Raw genomic sequence first — 21314 nt, 5'->3', positions numbered from 1 at the left:
GATTGTCTTCTTTGCTTTCCTTTCTTTCTTTCTTATTTAACACTTTCGGCTGTCAGATTCCCGCTGATGGCTTTGTCAGACAGCACCGTTACTGTGACTGGAGCGTCAATGCACGGCTTCCCTTCGCTGCCTACATGAGGGAGGACCCCAAAGATCATGCTCCAATTTATCATTACAAGGTTCTTTTGTAGTCGACATGCAATACACTGTAAATCCATTCACCCCGAGGAAGGAGAAGAAAGGAGAAAGGAAAGGAAAGGAGAAGAGGGGAGGAGAAAAGTAGCAGAGGAAGAAATATGAGCGTATAGGAGCATTGTTAAATTAAAAAGAAAGGAAATGCAAAAGATAGAGGAGAGAAGCGTATAAAGGAAAGGGAAGATGAAAGGAAATGAGACCGGAGAGGAAAAAAAAGGAAAGAGGAGATGAGAGGAGGAATCACAGGGAGTATGGGACCATTGTAAGTTTCATTGCCTCGGGCGACACTCTACATGCATCCCTCCTCACGCGGCTTTTTCCCTCCCATCTCTTCTTCCTCCTCCTTCCTCAATCTCGTCCACTCTTCATGCCCCTCCCAATCTGAGGCAGGGGGACGGAGAGATGATGTGATGTATGGATTGTTTTCTCTCTGTGTCTCCTCTTCCCATCTCATTACCCCAGTAATGCACACGAAAAGTGCATGTGGCTTTTTGCCTTACATTTGTGTGTGTGTGTGTGTCTCAGTGTCAGTCAGGGTCCTTATTGTGTTGTCACTTTGTGTGTGTGTGTGTGTGCTTGTGTGTTTCTCTGTGTCAGCGTCCCAGAAATGGCAGACCTGAGGGAGTTGTGCTCCACTTTCACTCCTTTATTAATTCACCCTTCGCTCCCACACTGTTTGCCAGGATGGACAAGATGGAAGGAGAGAAAGGGAGAGGGGGGACAAGTGAATGAGTTCGAAAGACAGTGAAGTCATTGTTTTTGTTTCTCTTGCATTCAGAAATTACAGTACATTAAGTCAAAACTAGACATGAGGGTATGGCTTTTAAAATCACTGACTATCGAGGTTATTTTAAAAGCAAGCCATTTCCAGTAGCAGTCACTCCTCACATCCTTGAGAGACTCCAGCTTTTGATCAGGCCTCAACATGAGGCACTGGCTTTGTTTCTTTTTCTCAGATGAGAACAGGGTGGAGCAGCCAACAGGCTGTGGGTGGCCACGGGAGTCAAAGACCTCGTCTGCGGGAGCTTTTCAAAACTGTGGGGAGTTCCATTGAGCATCTTTCTTCCATTCATTTGTCTATTCCTCCAGTTATTTGACGTAAAATCTCAGACTTAGAGAGGGGATTTTTAGGAACTCGTTTCAGAACGATGCTTGCCTCACTGCTGCAAAGTTTGTTGAGGACCTCCACGATTACGTTTACCTCGTGCATTTGCCCTTTAAGGCTGCTACCGAACGTTTACGTAGTAGTAGTAGTAGTAATATTTAAGTTTTCTTTGCAAGGACCAGTGACGTAGCACAACAATCTTTAACAATGAGGTTTTTACAACATTATAGATAATTTTTATCATCAGTTCTGATTGAATTTGTTTGTAATGCATTGTTTTACAAGTGATCTGTTGTCGTGTAGAAAGTGACATAATAAGACTTTAAGGCACAATCCAAAATTCGGTGAATTTATAGGCTGATCAATCAGATTGTACATTTAATTCCCTCCTCTAACCAACATCCGGAGGAAACCTTGTATTTTGAAGCATTATGAGCCTGAGCCTATCTCCTTTTTTTGTATTATTCACGAATGCTGCTCCTCGAAGAAACCAGATCCATGTTGCTCCCGTCAGACACTCTGACTACAATAACAAGCTGTGTTAAAATGCAGTCAGCTTTAATAAATGATAAGGAGAGACGTTGCGTCACCAGTGATACAGTACATGCATGTGAGAGATTCCCAGGACTGTAAATGAATTTCTTAGACTCAGAAGCGTCACCGGCGTGAGTTTGAAGCTCAGGAGACGAGTTGCATCGGCCGCTACGACGGGAGGGAAGACGAGCAACGCTAACAATGCAAAAACAAACAGCGACGGCAAAGAGGAAATGGCTGGTAGCAGAGATACCGAAGAGCGAGAGTGTACAGAATGCAATTTTAGGCTGCAAAGGGGCTTTTGTTTGGAAAGAGGAAGAATAATTGTTGGAAATGAGAAGCTGAGAATAGGCGGTCTCTATTTGATACAGTTTATTTATATGCAATACTTGAGTGCGTGCTGGTATCTTGTCGAACCCTCTCTCTCTCTAATCATAATCATACATTCAACACAGGCCTTTGTCTCCATAACGAACATCACTATGACTCACACGGCATCGCCATGGTGACGAGCATTCCCACATCATTGGGTGTCATTTGGATCGCTTCGGACGGACAAACTGCAACACATGCAGGCAGCTGTGGCGGTTATCTCATTGTCGGTTCAACTTTCTGTTCGTCGTCCCACGAGGGAAAGATTGTTTTGCATTAGCGAGTAATATATTCCATTTCATTTGTGGTCTGTTGAGATTTAGTTTGGTGTTAATGAAGTGACTGTAAACAAGGAAGAATGCCGCGTGAACGCGGTGCCGAGGGCACAAGTGTGGTCGTGGAGCTCCTCACACGTGTGAAAGGAAACAAATGGTGTGTAGTTTGGGTTGTAGTCCACATTCATGTAATGTAAAGAGTCCAGTTTCGATAATATGCTCAATCTGCTCTTTAGTTTAAAAAAAAAGAAGCTTTTTTTTGGAGTGTTCGGTGTTGGAAAAGTGTATCATGCTCGAAGGAGCATGCGGGCAGACGGCTGATGAAAGAAACCACATAGTGCAGGGGCAGAATATCATTAGTATAACTCTTTATTTTACTTTTTACTGAAGACTGCTATTTTATTTTATCAGTGCCAAAACAGTCACTTTATTACCCAGATGTGACAAAGCAAGAGCCGAACATCGTCACACTGAGATGTTCTGCATGTTTTATTCAAACTGATTGTGCAAATAGAGATGAGAGACAAGTGTTTCTCTTTTTAAGTGACAGAGGAAAAGGGGTTGGAGTCAGCACAAAGCAAAACACGCTTTTATTGTAGTTTGGGGATTACTAAATTATAATATGTCCAGATTCTTACTGTTAATATTTTGACAGTTCCATAGTCTTTATTTTTTTATGCTATAATCAAGAGAATACATAGTTTTAATATTCTTACAAAAAACTATAGACTTATGTAAGTAGTCGACATAGTCCCTGTGACATCACTTCCTCATTTGTGGACTACTGGTTTGAAGCATGAAATTGTCATTTTAGCTGTCGCCATTTTGGTTTTTGGCCATCGCCATCTTGGTTTTCTGCAACCAGGAGTGACCATGAGAGGGTGGAGCTAAGTACAGCCAAATGCTGAAAAGTACATTTTATAGACGACCAAAATTACAATATCTTTCACAAACTGGAAACACACTGGGAAAGCATTACATTTGGAAAAAAAACAAAAAAAAACGACAACTCCTCCCAGAGAAAGCTGTGGTAGCGATCTGTCAGTCACAAGGTTGACACGCCCTAAAGCAAACCTGCTTTATGATCTATTTTACTTGAAATGGGATCATAATTTACGAAATGAACATCATGTATTGAAGGGGACCTGAAACTAGTGAGTGAGACCATAAACTCAATTTTATGATGAATAATGAATCAAGTAAGAAGTAAGGTCTTTCTCGAAGACTATTCAATCTGACTTTCTTATTGCAACCTGATGAGTCGCCCCCGATGTCCATTAGAGAGATTGCATGTTTAAGGCGCCGGCTTCAGAACCGGAGGTTGTTGCCTGTCTGACAATGACTCATTCAGTGCAGTTCATATGTCATCAGGTTGTGACACGTAGACAAGAAAAGCCAAAAGAATACATAAGGGATAGAAACAGGGAAGAAACAATCAAGTCGACAATTTTCTTTCACCATTATTATTGTACACTCCTCATTGACTGAACCACAGAAATATGATTTTTTTTTTCCCTTTATTTTCTGGTTTCACAGGAAACCTACATGAAGACGGCACAAGAAGATTCACAGAGAAGACTTCCACCGACCGCTTAACTGAACGACAAACCGACCCAAACATGTTCAGCAGAGCCTGGTACCCATAAGGCCTTGCAGGGGCCCAGTGGGTGGGGTTACAAGGAAGCAGAGATGAACCTGACCAACCACAGGCCGTCACCTGGGGATATAAGCTCCACCCACCACTGATCTTCAGGGTGACTGACAATTGGACCAACGCCTTATACGCCGGCATCTCAACTTTCATTGGTCCACAGTACAGGTAGGAAACGAGAGGGAGAGGAGCGGGAGAGCTCTAAGTTATGTTTGTCTGCATCAGCAATCTTCTTTAATTTTGGAGCTGGAAGAGGGGGCATGAAAAGGGGAGCTGAAGGGTGTGGAGGAAGAGGTGTAGGAGGTAGAGAATAGGGTGAAGGGGTTAAAGAGGTTTAAGCAAAGCAAATGGGACATGAATATCAAAGTTATTGAGGAAAGAGGAAGAAAATAAATGTAAGAGAAGGTGTCGACCACATCTAAAAACAAACATATTTTTTGCCTGATCATGGCCCCCCTGATCTTAATCCACAAATTCTGTCTTTTCTCATCTCAATGCAGTCATAAAACTATGGATAATGGGCTCACACTTTCAGACAGTGTGAAGTGTGAATCAAGCTTTAGAAGTTAGAACTCTGCATACTTTCTCACCTCTGCACCTGCACAATTCTCTTTGAAGCGGGTGTGATTTTCGGCTTTTGAAAGTTACAAAAACTGACAGACAATTTGGATGTTGGATGGTTGTCAGGAAAGGAGGTTTTAGGCTTAATCTGACGCGTACTGAGTCTCCCCTCCCAGGGTCAAACCTATTGCTCTCTCAGCATCAGGATTTGTTTTTCCCCATTTAAAATTATTAGTGCAAAAATATAAATAAGAAAACAATAAAAAAAAGGATTTTGTTGAGATATGTCTCTGCCTCTTAGAATGTTGTATAAGCAATATTATCAGAGAGCTACAATGGCTAGCTTAACTGGCACTGAACTGACGACGGAAAAACAAATCATCAAATAAAAAGAACATCTATCGATAATGCTCCAACCGGGAAACATTTAAGGAGAAGATACAAAAAAAATATGTCCTATCAATGTTTGTTTCATCCAAGATGTGACGAGAGACTGGATGTAAAGATGTTAGCTAAACCGCCGCTAACAACAGAATGTTCTCGTTAAATCAGCTGCTGGTTGAAGAGCAGGCTTACACACACACACACACACACACACACACACACACACACACACACACACACACACACACACATTGCACAACAGGGTTTCCAGCCACCGACAGAAACGCTGCAACGAAGAAGAAGAACTGAGGGCTGTGCGATTAATGCAAATCATGTTCCTGTGTGGTTTGAATGAATCACCAAGCTGCGATTGTTCCCTCTGATTCCCGTGACCGGCGTCACACCATGTGATGAGAAGCAGCACACGCATGCAGGTACTCTGGTGACAGTGAAGCCGCAGAAGCAGATCTGTTCTGTTTCACCACACGAGCCACTGAGGCCCAGCAGAAGCTTTCAAACACGAACCAGGACGCTGATAGCGGTTCAAATCAGACAAGCCGCGAACACAATGAGGTGTCGCTGAAACAATGTGCATTGTCTGTTTGTGTGGAATGTTTTTCCGATAAATATCTCTGAAACAAGGACACGTCTTCTATGGAGGCACTTGAGGGAAATGCTAAAGTGGTTCATAGTTGGAAGCATTAATGTGCTTGGCTATAAAGGAAGCACATGGAGTGCCCAAAATGTAAAATGTTTTGGGTTTGAAAAAAACCTGCGAGCTACGGGACGCTTGGCTCCCTTGGAGGAGACATTAGTTTCCCAGAAAGCTTCATTTAAACAATTTAGGAGAACTATGAAAAATATATATTTTTGGCACCATTGCTTTTTTTCTGTTTAATTTGTATTTTCCTAAATGTTACAAAATGGGGTGGTTCAATAATATATATTTCTCGGCTCTTGACACAGTTTGATGCACTTGTAATAAGAGAGCGAAAGAGAGAGAGAGAGAGAGAGAGAGAGAGAGAGAGAGAAAGAGAGAGGGAGAGGGAGAGAGAGAGAGAGAGAGAGAGAGAGAGAGAGAGAGAGAGAGAGAGAGCTCCCAATGGCAGACATGTTTTGGCAATCGAGAGCAGGATAAATTAACAGTGGCTCTGTTTAATGGTAGTAAATGAAGGTTTCAGTTCATCCATGAATAAACGTCGCAGCTGCTCAAGTTCCAAGTATCTGTGTCTTGATTCCCAAAGTAAAGTCAAAGGAAGTTAGAAAAACGTGTCGTTTCTTTCTGGATCTTCAGTGTTTCGGTCAATATTGATGTTGATGTTGTGGCTGCTGCGGTTATTAAATCAATTTTTAAAAATCCAGTTTAATGTTCTACCACATTTTTAGTGAGAGATCTCACTCAAAAGATTAAACAGCTTCATGGAAGCATGAATGGGAACTTCTAATCGAGCAAACTCGTACTGATTCAGCCATCAAACTAATCCCATGGTTCAAAGCGATCTGTTTTAAGATCAACAGAGGGCAACACTTTCCTTCTACATTATTTGTACTTCCCAACCAACTATGGATTCTTCCGGTTTGAGTACGCTGTTCCCTCCTGAGTTGTTTCGCTCCTAACAAGGAAAATATGTATAGTTTTTAGTGGATGTTTTTTTGAGGCGTACACGGTCCTGGCCAACTTGAGCGTAGCAGTCTCTCTCTCTCTCTCTCTCTCTCTCTCTCTCTCTCTCTCTCTCTCTCTCTCTCTCGCTCTGTCTACTGTTGCCATGGAAACCAGTCCTACTCATCCCTGTTCGCTGAGTCAGGAAAAGGAGGCTATAGTTTGAGTGGGCTGGTCCTATCAGATTCACTAGGTGGCATCTCAGATCCGTCTACCAAACAGCATCTCGCGACTCGTAGCGGATTGGAGAAATATAATCTCATTTGGTGAAATCCCTTTAGTGGCTTTCTGTTTTTTGGGGAAAAACCTCCCCTACAGCAGCATTTCACTGATGTCTCATTTGGACCTTGCCGCCCCTCTCTGGTCATATTCTATAGGCTATAACAGGATGTTTCTTCTTTAAAGATCTTCAAATGAAAGATGAAGTGGACACTTGAACTTCCAGGAAAACTGCTACTTTCTGGGAAAAAAATGAATAAAAAGGCTTCTTTAGCAGTGTCCTCACACTGCACACGGGGTCGAATTGGAGACACTGTGAATATTTTAACAGCCCCCTCGCTTTCTTTGCATCATATATCATTCTACTTTTTTCATCTCCATATATATATATATATATATATATATATATATATATATATATATATACCACTGGTTTAATCCATTCTTGTTAAATGTCAAGATTACGTGATGTGAAATAACATCTCGTGAAAGGAATTCTTCAATCTTGTGTTCATCCTGCCACGATGCTTCATTCCTTGGGAACTGTGTTTATCTCAAAGAGTCAATGGGAAAGGCGACAAATGGTTTGTGCAAGATTTGTATTTTTTTTGGGTGCTGCTTTATATAGCTCCTTTGTGTGAGTGCCATTTCCTAAAATGAGTCCTTTGTGATTGTAGTTTCTTCTCAATAGAGGAGGACAGTAGGACACAGAGAACAGTTGGGTAAGTCCATAGTAATTGAAGGAATTGCAAATGAATCCCATGGGACTGTATCTTCATTCTCAGCTGAACTGAATGGCGTAAATGGCTTTTGTGAACAACTCCTGCGTGACTCCTTCCCACAGCCACAATACAGTAACATCCGAATGAGAAAATCCTATCTTAATCCCACTTAAGAAAGTCATTTAGAGGTTTTTTCCCAAGGTGGAGGGGGTGTTGCTGAATGCAATGTCTGTTGTCAGTCATGCTGCAATGTAACCATCTGTAAATCAGCCTCAATCTGCTGCAGAGGCGACAGATAACCTCATCTGTTAGCATGATTCAAGATTGACTTCTCCCTGAGCTATTTGAGCACTTTTCAGTGCTTTGTCAGAAATTTCAAAGTCATGCTTTGCTTCATAATTGCAAAAACTGGTGTGTGAAAGCTGTGTGAATAGTCTTTTATGACAGTGATGCCACAATTCTGTGTCGTAGTACTTTGCATTTCCTGAGGCATCATTCCAGGACGTTGATTATACACATAAATGCCAAATATGTCCATTTACACCTGCAACACGACAGCCAAAGATAAATAGCACTTTTTATGACAGTGTGTAAATCTCCAGAGGTAATATAAGCGTCATTATACCTGTTTTATCGATAGTGACGCTATCAAATTGCATGTTGTAATAACATGAAGCAGAAGGTGTTGCATTGCGTTGATGAAGGTTTGATGTGGCTGATGCATTCGAGTTATAATTTGATTAAAGCAACAACGTGGGTAAGGCGTAGCTATTGTTATCATACTGTGATAATGGGCTATAATGTGATTATGCGCTTAGTTCAAGTAAAAGGATAATCAAGTAATGTATTGTTGTTGCTGAGTGACAGTCGCATGAGAAGACACTTGCTGGGACAGTATGAAAACAACCTGAAAGCCTATTTGGACTGCAGATGTATAGCAGCGCTCATGCATGGAAATAAATAGGAAAGAGGAGCGGAGAAGTCCTTTCATTCGATAGAGAGGGTGTGATGGTGAAGGGCTGAGACACAGCTGGCCGCCATTATTGGCTTCCCTGAAATCATTAAGGGATAAAGGGAATTCCCTGTTTTGCCAGATTATCAGCAACTAGCGCCTGCAAAGTTCACCGTTAAAGTAAAAAAAATTTTTTTTTATTTTCTAGGGTTTGATGAGCATCAGCGAGGAAGTAGATTCTCTCAATCAAATTTAAAGCTGTAGCTACTCGCCCAATACTGTATTTTACCAGGATAATCTGCTTTCCAGGGAGTCAAGGAAACAATAAGATCATAAGATAATTCAAACAGTATGTTGGTGTACCGTCGTCCAGATTTTGCTAACATTTGTTTTCATTTGTATATCAGTTTTTCCCCTTGTGTATCTGCCCAGCTGATTGTGCTGCCATGTTATTGCCGGCTGCTCTTGAAACACAGTATTTATGGCTTCAGGTTTTTTTTCCAGGAAATGTATGTCCCATTTCTACAAAGCCATTGCTGCTGACCTTGTGCGACCATTAGGGGCCGTTGATGAAGCCATCCTGAACAGCTCTGTCAGGCACGGGGGAAGGAAATGTGCGTTAAAGAGAGCCTGTTTGTACACTCTGCTGTCATTAACTGCTTTTTCCAGAGGTTTGTCAGTCTTTATGTCCTCCTCTGGAGGGTGGCCTGCAATGACAGATGCAGCTGGCGTTGAATTAGATCCAAACCTGAGTCGTTACCCTCCAATAGTGTTGGGAGATGGAAGGAGAAGCATTTTCTACATAGTGTTGATGATTTCCCCGTAGACTCTCTGAAGATGTTTACCTTACAGAAGGCACTGTTAATTCACAGATATTCCATTTCCAACCAAATGAGTTCCTTCCTTTGTGTGATTTGACAATAGCACCTCTAACACCTCGTCTGCCAACACGATCTTATGGGAAGGCATATAAATAACAGGACATTTCACTCATTTAACATCACGGTGTTACAGAGGAACAGGAACAGCGAGAAAAAAAACAACACTTCATTAAGTTGAGGGGGAAAAAAAAACATGGCCGGACTTAAAACAAACAAAATATGCACGACTGGAAATATACTGGACATAGAAGTAGAATACATATGGAAATGGCAGAACAGGAAAACATGGGCGACTGTGGCTCAGTGGTGAGCAGAATCGTCTTTCAATCAAAGGATAAGCGGTTCGATCCCCGGCGTTGTTAGCCCATGTCGATGTGTCCTTGAGCAAGACACTTAACCCTAAAATTGCTCCAGTAGCTGCGCCAAAGGTGTATGAATGGTTGACTATACTGATGTGGCACCTTGCATGGTGGCTCCTCCCATCAGTGTGTGAATGGGTGAATGATGTGATGTAGTGTTAAAGTGCTTTGAGTTGTCGGAAGACGAGAAAAACTGCTGTCCTGGTTGCAAATCCTGTCTTTGTTTGACCTGTTTGCCCTCCCGCTCTGCATAAGTCGCCTCTCGCATGTTCATATCCACACGGATGTGTTCACTTTGCACTCCGTACAGTTGGTGCAGCGCGTCAGCAGAGCAGCTTCGGTCCTCGGCCTGAAAGTGAATGAGCGTATTTTCCGCCCCCCCCCTCCCCCCCAAAAATGTCATAATTCACCAAGAGTTGCATTATTGTGCAGATGCGTACAGGATCCAGAAGCCACACACAACCGTGTTCATCCACGTCATCTCGATCCATCTTCATCTTTCAGTTTGATCCTCTTCCTCTCGCCAGGTGTCTTTTCTTCCTCAGCGATGGCAGGAACAGTCGCCATAGCAACAGAGAGCCTACAGTGAAGTGAAAGAAAGGAGTGAGTGAGAGGGTAACGAGAGAGATCGAAGAAGGAAGGTGAGAGGTAACTTTCAGGTTTAAATCTGCACTTCATATTTGCCTCACAGCATCCCGTCGTTCTCTCCACACCTGTGCTTTCTTCTCTTTTGGTCTTCACATGTTTCCCGGAGCTTCTCCTGGAGCTTTTATCGGTTCCTTCCATCTTTCCCTCCATCTTTTAATTCTAATCATCCACCTATCCCTCTGTGTCCTGGAGTTAAGGGACAATTATAGCTTCTGGGTCTGAGAAACGTGGCTAATGATACACATAGCTACACGTCGCCCTGTGTTTGTGTGCGTGTGTGAAAGCAGCGAGACTCCGCCTCCTGTGTAAACAGGGAGGCATGCGAGTCCTGCTTGAGGTAAAGCGATGCTTGTTAGCTGCATTATTTATTTACTCGCCGTTTGAGACGCGGTGGGTTGAATTAAAGCAGAGAATCAAAGTCACACGAGGTGTCTCACGCTGGAAGGCTGTCTCAAGGCTTTCATTGTACTTTTATTTCGGTGATTTCAAGTTTCTTCAATGCGAAATTCACTAAAAAAACATGATGTTCTTTAATAAGTAACAGGTTCTATCAGGTTTTAGTTCAAAGACAGTGGACATTCTCACTGGTGAAATGGAAATGATAAAATGTTTATGTGTGCTGTAGGCTTTGTGCTGGAGAAAAAACAAACGTGTGTGTGTGTATGTGTGTGTGTGTGTGTGTGTGTGTGTGCATGTGCGTGCGTGTGCGTGCGTGTGCGTGTGTCTCTCTCTGTTTTAATCTCATTCATATATTCACAAGGAGTGCTGACGTAAGTGAGAGGGAGAGGAGGCATCGAAGTGAGAGGCAGAAAGTGTGAGATAAAGTGTGAGGAGGAGAAAGAAATCCAGCAATCCATCCAGAGTGCTAATAGTGATGTTTGATGTGCACATTAAATATACAGCACATAGATGAATAGTGAATGGGGGGGGATGTGGACTTCCAGAAAAGAGGTCAGGGGAAATCAATCCCCGCTCTTCTCTTCTCTGAGTTGTATTTCTATAAGATTTATTTGGGCTCAACGAGCAAGTAAATCCTCAAATGCAGACCAAAATAACATAGTTAATGCAGACTCTCGCTGTCCACGAATGCATTTCAGTTTCGCAAGCTCGCATCACAGTGTACCCAGCTCCCTGCTGCGTCTATATCTCTGTTTGCTTTTATGCTGACAACTTCAAGAGAGGAATGAAACAAAGGAGAAGTGGACAAAAATACGATGAGACAGAAAATCAGGCAAACAGCAGAAACACGGCGACACGATGGAAACTAGAGAGGAGGAAGAAAGGAGGCTACGGAGGATGGATAAAAGGATGACGGGACACTTTATTGACCTATGACCACATCCGTCACTCTCCATCAGGAGCACGTCCGCGCTGTGGACAGCCAGCTGACTCTCACAGCTAACCAGGTGTGACATCCATTGGCTTTTCACAACTGTAAAGGGCTGTTGTGCAGTAATAAGATGATTACATGCTGGGCACTGAGTAAACATGACATGGAGATACTCACAGGAAAATGGATGTGTGTGGTGTGTTAATGGGTGTGTGTATACAGGCTTGCGTGTGTTTCTTTTTGCTTGGAAAGTAATTTAACCCGTTTGCGCCCAAAGCGTTTTAGCATGATGAAGAAAAATGTGACAAGATTTGTTCTGATTGGACTCAAAGTCTTGAAATTTGGTATGGACATTATTTGAGTGAGTATGCAACAGTACAGCTTTGGAAGGTTTAGATCACATTAAATTCAAACTTTTACTGTATCAATGCTGAAAGTCAGAACATACAACCATGTGTATGTGTGCATACATTTTATTATCAACTTGTTATGACTTCATAGATGTGAAATATCTTATTGTGCTTCTTTTAGTTTCTGAGATACACCCGTTTTGTTTCCATACTTTATTAAGTCGCTGGGCAAATTGAGCACACAAAGTGTTCTAGCACAAGCAGTAAACATGTAAGGATTCATATTATTTTTGGCACATACATGCAAGAGGCTTCTATCCATATATTCCACATGAACACAAGTTGCACAGAACTGTAAGTCACACAGCAAATGAAAACATCCACTGGCATTCTCCATGAGTTTTACTGGGCTTTCAAAGCACTCTCAAGAGGTGTGTCTGTACATACACAAGTGCAGAGCCCGTCCAGCGTCCAGGCCCACAGGTACACACGTCTCAGCCAAAGGAGCTGGCGGGTAATAGAATCAGTGCAGAATGACTCGAGGTCACGATCCGACAGAAGGCCTTTGCTCACTGCTGCAATGGAGCAAATGTCCCACTTCATATTAAATGTTTCAAAGTCTTTCCATGACGAGTGAGGAACAGATGAAGGCACAGCATGGCTGAGGTACCCCACATGCATCATTAGATTACATTTGTAATGTAATGTAATGCATGCATCGATTCTAATAATTTAGAGATTGACTAATACCACAATGAGCATGTAATGTGTTCGTAAATACAGTGCCCCGACTGTTTTATGCAAGACGCATTGAGAGAAAGTGTGTGTGTGTGTGTGTGTGTGTGTGTGTGTGTGTGTGTGTGTGTGTGTGTGTGTGTGTGTGTGTGTGTGTGTCGACACTTCCAAAATGCTTAGGATGGATGAATTGAGATGCACGTTGTTTTGAAGATTATACTAGGAATTAACCACTTTTAACAGGACAGTAGTTGTAGATGTTGATGTTGAACTCCCATTAGTTGATGTCTCACTGGAGAGTGAACACTACATGAGGGCACGGGGTGATCCTGATTTTAAGATGCTCCTTGGACGGATACAGCCCCAGAGCTGGGATTTAGTAAATCTTGCCAGTAAGTAGTAAGTAGAGGACAAAAATGTTGAACGCTTTGAATAACTGATGCATTACTAAACACGTCTACACATGTTGAGATGCTTTACCATCACACTTTACAAAACCTTTTTAATATCATTATCAAAGCTATGCAATGAAAACAATAAATAAGAACATAGAGCACACAATCTATGTCTGTTTCGTGCCAAAATAAAAGCAGTAACCTTAAACATCCCAGAGCTTCTCTCTGCATGCAACTCCTCTCGTTAGTTCAGCAGCTCCAGCGCTTAAAGCTGTTGTCTTAATCCTTAATCATCCTAAATACAAGAAGCAAGTCGCCATGGTTTACTGCACTTTTTACAGTTACCTAGCAACACCCATTCACAAAATTCCATATATGGCATAATGCAGTGTGGAGGCTGAATGTACTCTCAGATTCAAAGAGAGGAAGTCTGACAGGACATTCAGGAGTTTTTTTTTTAGAGTAAACCTCAAACCAGTGAATATCTGCTTTGTCGAGGTCTCTAAAGAAACGTTAGGGGCTCCTCCAAGCCGAACAAGTTGTAGTCTGATGGCCGTAAAATAGTCAAGATATCTTAATATCACAGTAATTGTCTTTCTTGACGACAGTCCAGTCGACCTGCATCCTTACAAAGATCCAAAGTCACTTTAGTTCCAGCAGGAGATGGAGTTGCTTCTGCATCCTACCCTGTGAACACTAACTTTGTCAAATACCTCCCGTCTTTCCTCATCACCTTTTCCTCCTTTGGTCCGTCAGTCGCTCAGCCTGCTGGTCGGCCGGTTAACCAGCTCGCCAGCATTTAGTCATCTCAGTGGGAGCGGACTAACGCTTGGTGTCTTCCCCACACCGAATACCTAGAACGGATCTTTAAGGCTCACAATGCAGACGGTCATGAGCGCAGTGCACACGACGGTGGCATAAACTGCAGATTTTGACCCCGGAGAAAAATAAAATATAACACAGTGATTCATGAAAAACTGTGTTTCCATGGCAACCGTGGATATGTTATATTGTCAGGAAGAAGACAGTGGGACGAGACATCGTACTGCGCCGCTCTGCCCTCTCTTTCTGCTTTAATCAGCTGTTGTTGTACGCGTACATCATCTTCAGAGCTGTTGAGGAACAGATTACACAGGCACGCACTCAAAGTATGCCACAGTTTTAAATGGGAATAGATGTATTTAAATTAATTACGCCCTCCGTCTACTGTATTGAACTTCTGCTTCAAGCTTTGTTGCAACATTTAGGGACTTTTCAGACTTTCAGTTTCGGTGCCGATATTTCTCAAAAGCAGCTCCTGAGAGTTTCTTTCTGGCCAACAATATTAATAAGTCCGCTTGTAAAAGCACAGAGTGCATTTACGGCTGCCGCCTGCAGCAAAAGCTTTTCTAGGATCACGGCCGCTGATGGCTCCCCGAACATGCACATTTATAAATGTGAAGTTGTCAGTTCATATTTCGAGTATTTATTGACGCAATATAATAATTTTGGCACAGTATTTCTTTTTGCCCTTTCCATAAAAGTAAGAATGCATTGAAGAGTTTTGTTGGATTTGTACATTGTGGTTTATCTGTACACAAGAAAAATAACTTTAACGTATTTTATTTTTTAGGCCTTAATGCTGTTTGTTGTGGCACCTCAGTAAACCACATTTACAAGCCCATGATGGTATCTCTTATTGTAATTTATGACAACGTCTAATCCAAGAAGGCTTATTACTGGTGTTGTCATCTAAGTGGCTTTTCTCCTTCACACCTTAAATCGAGTGGAGTGGAAGTGGAGACATAATAAATTCAATTTACGCAAATAGAAGTCAGCGACTGGCATTGATTTATAATTTAGGTACCTCATGCGAGGAAAAAGACAGATATCTCCTTTTTCTTTAGGTGCTCAGGAATAGCTATGGGAAAGCCCATGCTCTCCACGTGTGTGTGTGTGTGTGTGTGTGTGTGTGTGTGTGCAGCACTGCCCCTCGCTGCTTGGTGATTGGAGTTGAGTTAGTGTCTCCATGAATCACTTTAGCATCTCTTATCACTTATTCATAGGACATATGAATAATAGAAACCTCAATGAATCGTTCACTTTTATGCAACATCACGCGGTTCATGTGTGCGGACCGTGTGACTGGACACCAGTTGCTCTGCTCTCCAGTGGTGGGCAGGACGGCGGGGTTCGAACACCACGATGTTCACGGGAGTTTTGTCAGATGCCAAAACCATACAAAGTACTTTCCAGCTTTGGGAAGTTAACACAGCAACAATGATTGTGTCTTTCACCTCAATGATGTCAAGGTAAAAAGAAGAAACGCAGCGCTCGCATAAAGTAATCGACAAGGAATGCACATTTTTATATGTATTTGATCGGCCTCAAGGCCACATCCTCCGGCAAAGCACTGCGGTGTGAGGGTCAGTCCATTTAACGTTTTTTCCCGATCACAAAATCAACAAACCGGCTCTAATAAAACAGCACCGTACCAATAATGATCCAACAAGGGCATGTGGGGAGTACAAATGAGTGCAAATATTTGTTTGGTGTCACATCTGACCGAATGTTTGATGCGACAACGTCACTGAAACAGCGGAGAATGATTAACTGAAAAACTGCTGGTGTCAGAATGATACGCATTCAGTACTTTGTACATTTCTCACAGGTCCCACGCACTTCACTTTACATTCAGGAATATTTAGGTTTCAAAAGAGATGGACTTCTATGCACAGAAAGCTTATTAAAAGGACTCCTTCTTGACACAGGTGGCCTTGATTACAGCTGCCAAACATCACCATGTGACATTGCAAAGCTATTAATTCTTTGGCAGGCCTATACCTTTTTATATATTTAATTTAACATCTCTTTGTAAATTGTGGAGCCAAGTGATTTTACTAAGACTCCTCTTACTGGCTCAAATTGTATTTGTTGCCTGGCAACATTAACTCAGTGAGCATCTTAACAGGAAGCAACTATTGAGGCTTCGGTGATTTAACGACACAACTGTTTTAGTTGGCTCAGCACCAGGCTGTCAGTTCTCTGCGTGACATCCTGCTACCTGCAGGGCACCATCTCATACTCATATAGTCTCTTTGGGAAGTGTGTTCGTGTGTGTGTTTGTGTGAGTGTTGCAGATACTAGTCTGTCAAGCTGCCTGCGAATACAAAATTCTCTCAGAAACGATCTTCCCCTAAAACACGCGTGTTTGTATATCTATATGCTTTTCACAACCACGTCCAACCCATCAACAGCCTTTTGGAGTATCGTGGCCAAAATGGTCTCAGTTTGCTATCACTATATGATATCTGCATAGCTGGGAAATCCTGCCGCTGCCATCACAAGCATCATTGTTGTATTTCTATCTAACACTTACAGAATAGATATGAGGTGTTGAGAAGGAGCAGCAATTTGGTACCACAAATAGACGAGCTCTCGATGTACATCAGGACAACCTGTGCTTTATAGCGGCGCCTTGCTTGGCTCTCTATACCAGAGCTACCCAAAATAGGACCTGTGGGCAAAATCAGCTGAATCTGAGCTGCTTGAAATAGGACCTGGAGGCAAAACTTGGCTCTCATAAAATGAGTTTTGGCCAACCAAAGTGTTACACAGAGTGTAAAATGTGTTGCATTTCAGGCATTGTGTTTCAATTTGATCACGTCTCACCTGAGTTACTTGACAACAAGGCTTGTTTGAGGCTTGTTAGTCTTGCAGTGTTTCTATTTTGAGCAAAATCTGAGAATGTCCAAGTGTTTCTTCCTTGTGGCTTCTTTTAAGTTGTAATTGTGTGTCCAAAAAAAAACAATTCTCACTTTCCTTTTGCATAAGTTTCTGCTCCAAGAAAAAGATTAAGACAATGATTTTGTACATTTCTTGTACAGTATTTCATTTCTCTTTACTGTAGGAATGTGCAACAAAGTATGCGTGCACTTTTCCACAGTCAGTAATTCTTGAATGTTTGTTTTTTGCACCATATGTTTTGACAGTGATTGTCGAGAAATTTAAAATGCACAAAATATTTCTCTAGAATGATCAATATTATTTGGGATTGGACTTTGAGCAAAGAACCTCAGAAAAAGAGACAGCATAGAGCTCCTCATATTGATTTTAAGTCACCGTCTGGCCTCCTGTGGCTCAATGCTTTTATACAACTGTGGTAACATCACTGATAAAACAAATCGTCCACAGTTGCTTGTAGAAAAACCATGAAGAATACAACAAAAACCCAGATGTTTAAGCATCCCTCAACATTTTCCACAATGTCATGTAACAACTCTACGCAGTCTAAACTAAATCATCAGTCAATAACAGATGAGACTCACATCTTTCAAGATATACAGAAGTTGATCCATTTGGACACTTTTAAAGTCCTTTAACCAATACAACAGTGCTATACTGTTTCGTTTGTGCTGCCGTCCATTCCCTAAAAGCCGATCACTTTATTGTATGAAAACTAAAAGTTTGAATGTTTCAAAGTCAACTTTCTCTTTACACTTTGTCTAAAAAGCCCAAAGGCCCATTTAAATTATTGCCAGGGAACACACGCAATCCCGACTGTTAAACAGGACTTTAACTTTTTCAAATTCAGTTTCAGGAAGTTGCATCCCTGGAAGAATTGTTGTTTGTCTAATTTATGCACCACCCGCCAAGACAAGTTCCTCGTATGAGTAACGCACCAGGCAAATACATGCTTCTGATTCTGATTACTGGTTCTGAAAATACTTTAATGTTGAAGTTGGTGTCTTCTGAACTTCTGTGGATAGTGGACAATGCTCAAGGTGACCCAGGAAACACAGAGGGAGGGAGATGACTTGTTGACTGACTGAGTGACTGCTGGCCAGCTTCCTGTTCTCTCCCAGACTGTCGTTAAACTCAGTCAATCTTGGAGAGTCCCGGCGCTGCCATCTGGGTTTAACTGGAGCTTCATCATGGCTCTGCCAACTGGCACAGATGGCATAAGGATACTATGTCATTTGTTTGAGGAGAGTTGAGTACAGTGGAATGAAGTAGAGCTGAAGGTCCTCAGTCATGTTCCTTATCAAGTGTCCTAAATCACTTTAAAGGGGGCTGTATTTAACACCCGGAGCGATACTATAGCAGCAAACGACTATGATATACAAGATACCGTTGAGGAAGGAAGAGAACGAATGAAGAGGACGCAGAGAACAAAGTCGCTCTCCCTCTGTGTGTGTGTGTGTGTGTTGTTGTTGTTGTTGTTGGCCGATCTTTCTTGCTTTGTTGGCATAGCCGGGTGTTTTTAGTGCATACATGTGCATTCACACGTCTCACACGGCGGTTACAGCTGCTGTCCTGACCGACGCGGAGGGGGAGCACCCACGCTGTGGTTCCTCCTCAAGTAAACACTGCTAGCGCTGATAGCTCTGTTAGCTCTGTTAGCGCCAGCTCAGCATCGCCATGTTGAGAGCCGTGGAGAGGCAATTCTAATGCTCTCTCGTATCATCGTCAATGGCAATCTTGAAGATTTTCATTGGAATAGATGTCCTTTTGAGACACTGAGACCGGCTGCCTCCGTTATAATCCTGCTGTGATTGTCATGACATCCCAAACATGACCTTCCCCATGCCACAAGCCTGCTTTTCTAATCTCAGCTCAGTATCCCTGCGATTTGTGGCCATGAAGGAGAATTCCACGTCTCAGGGTTTAAACGAGAGTCATTTCAAACTCTGGTTAAAACAGTTATTAATGTCACATGGTCGTGAATGAGCCGGCACATGTCAGTAAATTACATGGTAAGTTTATGGCCACTATTACTTATGTTTCGATCATATTTGTATGTGTTTAGTGTTGAGCATAGTGGAGTTTAATGTATGCCATTATCGGCGGGGTGCAATGGTTCATGTAATGTATGTCCAGGAGCACCGCTTAGTACAAATGCAGGACATAATGTGCTGTAGCAGGGCAGAGTGTAAGTATGTAACCTTTGACCCTCACCATGACAATAGGGTATTTGCTTTAAGCATTATCTTTCCCTGAACGTTATAGTCAGCATGTGCAGATGTAGGGAAACAGTTTCCGTCGGAAGTAATCTGCAACATCTATTGACGTTCTTGTCTGAATTGCTAATATTTGCTGATCAACCCAAAAATGTGTCCCCGAAAAGACCGCAGGCAACAAATTACACATTCAGGTCAAACCTCTGCGTTGAGGAGATAAACAGTTACGTACTGCACAATGAAGTTTAATCATTCAGCTGCCAAGACCGAAGAATCGGCCACCTATCTGTGAAGTGGATTTATTGCTTTGCAAAATTGTATTCAAGGCAACAAATAGAGTTTAATTGGCCTCATGCGGGATGAGCTCATTGAGCTCAGGAAGCCGCAAACCAGCAACCCAAGCAGTGGGCAACTGACTACGAGCAGCAGTTTGCTGTGCTTTGACCTCTGAGCTCTGGCTGTTCACTAACATCCAAAATGCTCGTCAACAGACCAACAGAGGTATTCTGTTGCTCAGCGACTATCACAACCACATATGCGATCATAACTGCGCTACACCTGAGGCTAGTTATCGTCCTCCGGGTTTAACTCCATGGCCCAGCGTCAGACATCTTCAGGAACTTTCCTGCAGAAGATTGCTGTCATTTGCTCAAGTGATGACGAGTAAATATAGACATTGACCACGCTTCACTGATTCCTGCCCTCTAAAGTCAAACAATGAGCTACAGCTTCATGAACAGTGTGATCATCACTTGTGATACAGATGGCACCTTGACCTTTCAGATTCAGATTTCAGCTCGGAAGCTAAAGTGTCGGTCAAGAGGAGGAGGAAGAGCGTCGGGGACACACTTCCCTCGGGCATGTGGCCAAACACGTAGTGTCTCTGGCAGTGGGGACAGTTGTTGATGACGTCGGGATGTTTTTACAAACTGACTCTCGGGCACACATCCGGTCATCTGAACGTGTCACTGCTGCTATCGCTGGTCAGATTGGAAGATCTGCAGGGTCGATCATGTCTTTGTGGAGCAAATTTAAAAGAGTTGACACTCAAAGGGGCGCTGGACAGGTTTTACACGGGAAGATCAGTTTATTCGTCATTATTAGTATCCGACCTGTGCAAACAGTTGAATGAGGTCTTTCTGTGGCTATGGAGAAGCAAACATCATAAAAGTATGTGTTACAGAGGGGCCATTTGAAAGATATTGGTGTTTACGAGGCCGGAAGAGTTTGATTTTGCAGTGATTAGAAAAATGTAAGACTTCTTAGCCGACGTGTGAGAGTTACAAAAGTACTGCGCATTTGCAATTTAACACGATATTCATTTAATGTAGGTTCATGTATCTTAAATAACAAAACACCCGTGTTGTTTACGTTTTGCTTAGCGCCAAGTCTGATTTATCGGAAACCATAACAAAAAACGTTTTCCAGTCAGAACTACAACTCGGATGTTGGTGTGACTTCTTCAAGTCAGAAACGGTTCATTGTGCTCTGATAACTCTGATGTGACTTGGACGTGGCACAATAAAGGACGGAATATGTTGTGTGAGACGTGTCTCCAGCTGGACCACCAGGAGATTGTAAGTCTGGATATCTTAGCCTCTCAAGCTTCGATTTTGACCGTCTCGCGAGACTCCAATTTGTATGCAACAGACTCAGTGCATATTCTTTTTTAAACTTTGCGAAAAAACAACCTAAAATCTTTTGAAAAAGAGGCTGAAAAACAAGACATCTAGAGTTTACCCGCATCAATAACTGGATTAACTGATTGGTCAATCGACAGAAAATGGATCATCAATTATGTTGATAATTGATTAAATGCTTATTTCATGTTTTAAGTGATACATCTAGACATGCTCCCGTGTAAGCTTCTGAAATGTAGGGATTTCTGGGATAGTAGACTGACTTCACCTTGGAGGATTAGGAAATGATGACTGTTTCAGCGGATTAATCGATGAGCCTGAATATGTTTAGAATAACAATGTGTCATAGAATATCCAGCAACCATAACCAGACACAAAAAAGTGTTATTTAAAATGAACTTTTTCCA

General features: G+C 42.3%; 1 protein-coding gene across 11 annotated transcripts in view; it reads left to right on the top strand.

Annotated features, from left to right (window-relative positions):
* The window catches only part of lrrc7 (leucine rich repeat containing 7), a 95534-nt gene that overhangs the window by 12482 nt on the left and 61738 nt on the right, over positions 1-21314 (top strand). For all 11 annotated transcript variants that reach the window (XM_068589702.1, XM_068589693.1, XM_068589691.1 and 8 more), the window contains exon 2: positions 4018-4300. The gene's annotated coding sequence lies outside the window, so the exon portion shown is untranslated. The remainder of the gene's footprint in view (positions 1-4017; positions 4301-21314) is intronic.

The sequence above is a fragment of the Clinocottus analis genome, unplaced genomic scaffold, assembly GCF_023055335.1.
Source record: "Clinocottus analis isolate CAN_PGR_092001 unplaced genomic scaffold, fCliAna1.0.p SCAF_23, whole genome shotgun sequence".
Lineage (NCBI taxonomy): Eukaryota > Metazoa > Chordata > Actinopteri > Perciformes > Cottidae > Clinocottus > Clinocottus analis.
The sequence above is the reverse complement of the archived record's forward strand: the minus strand, read 5'-3'. Positions and strand labels throughout refer to the sequence as shown.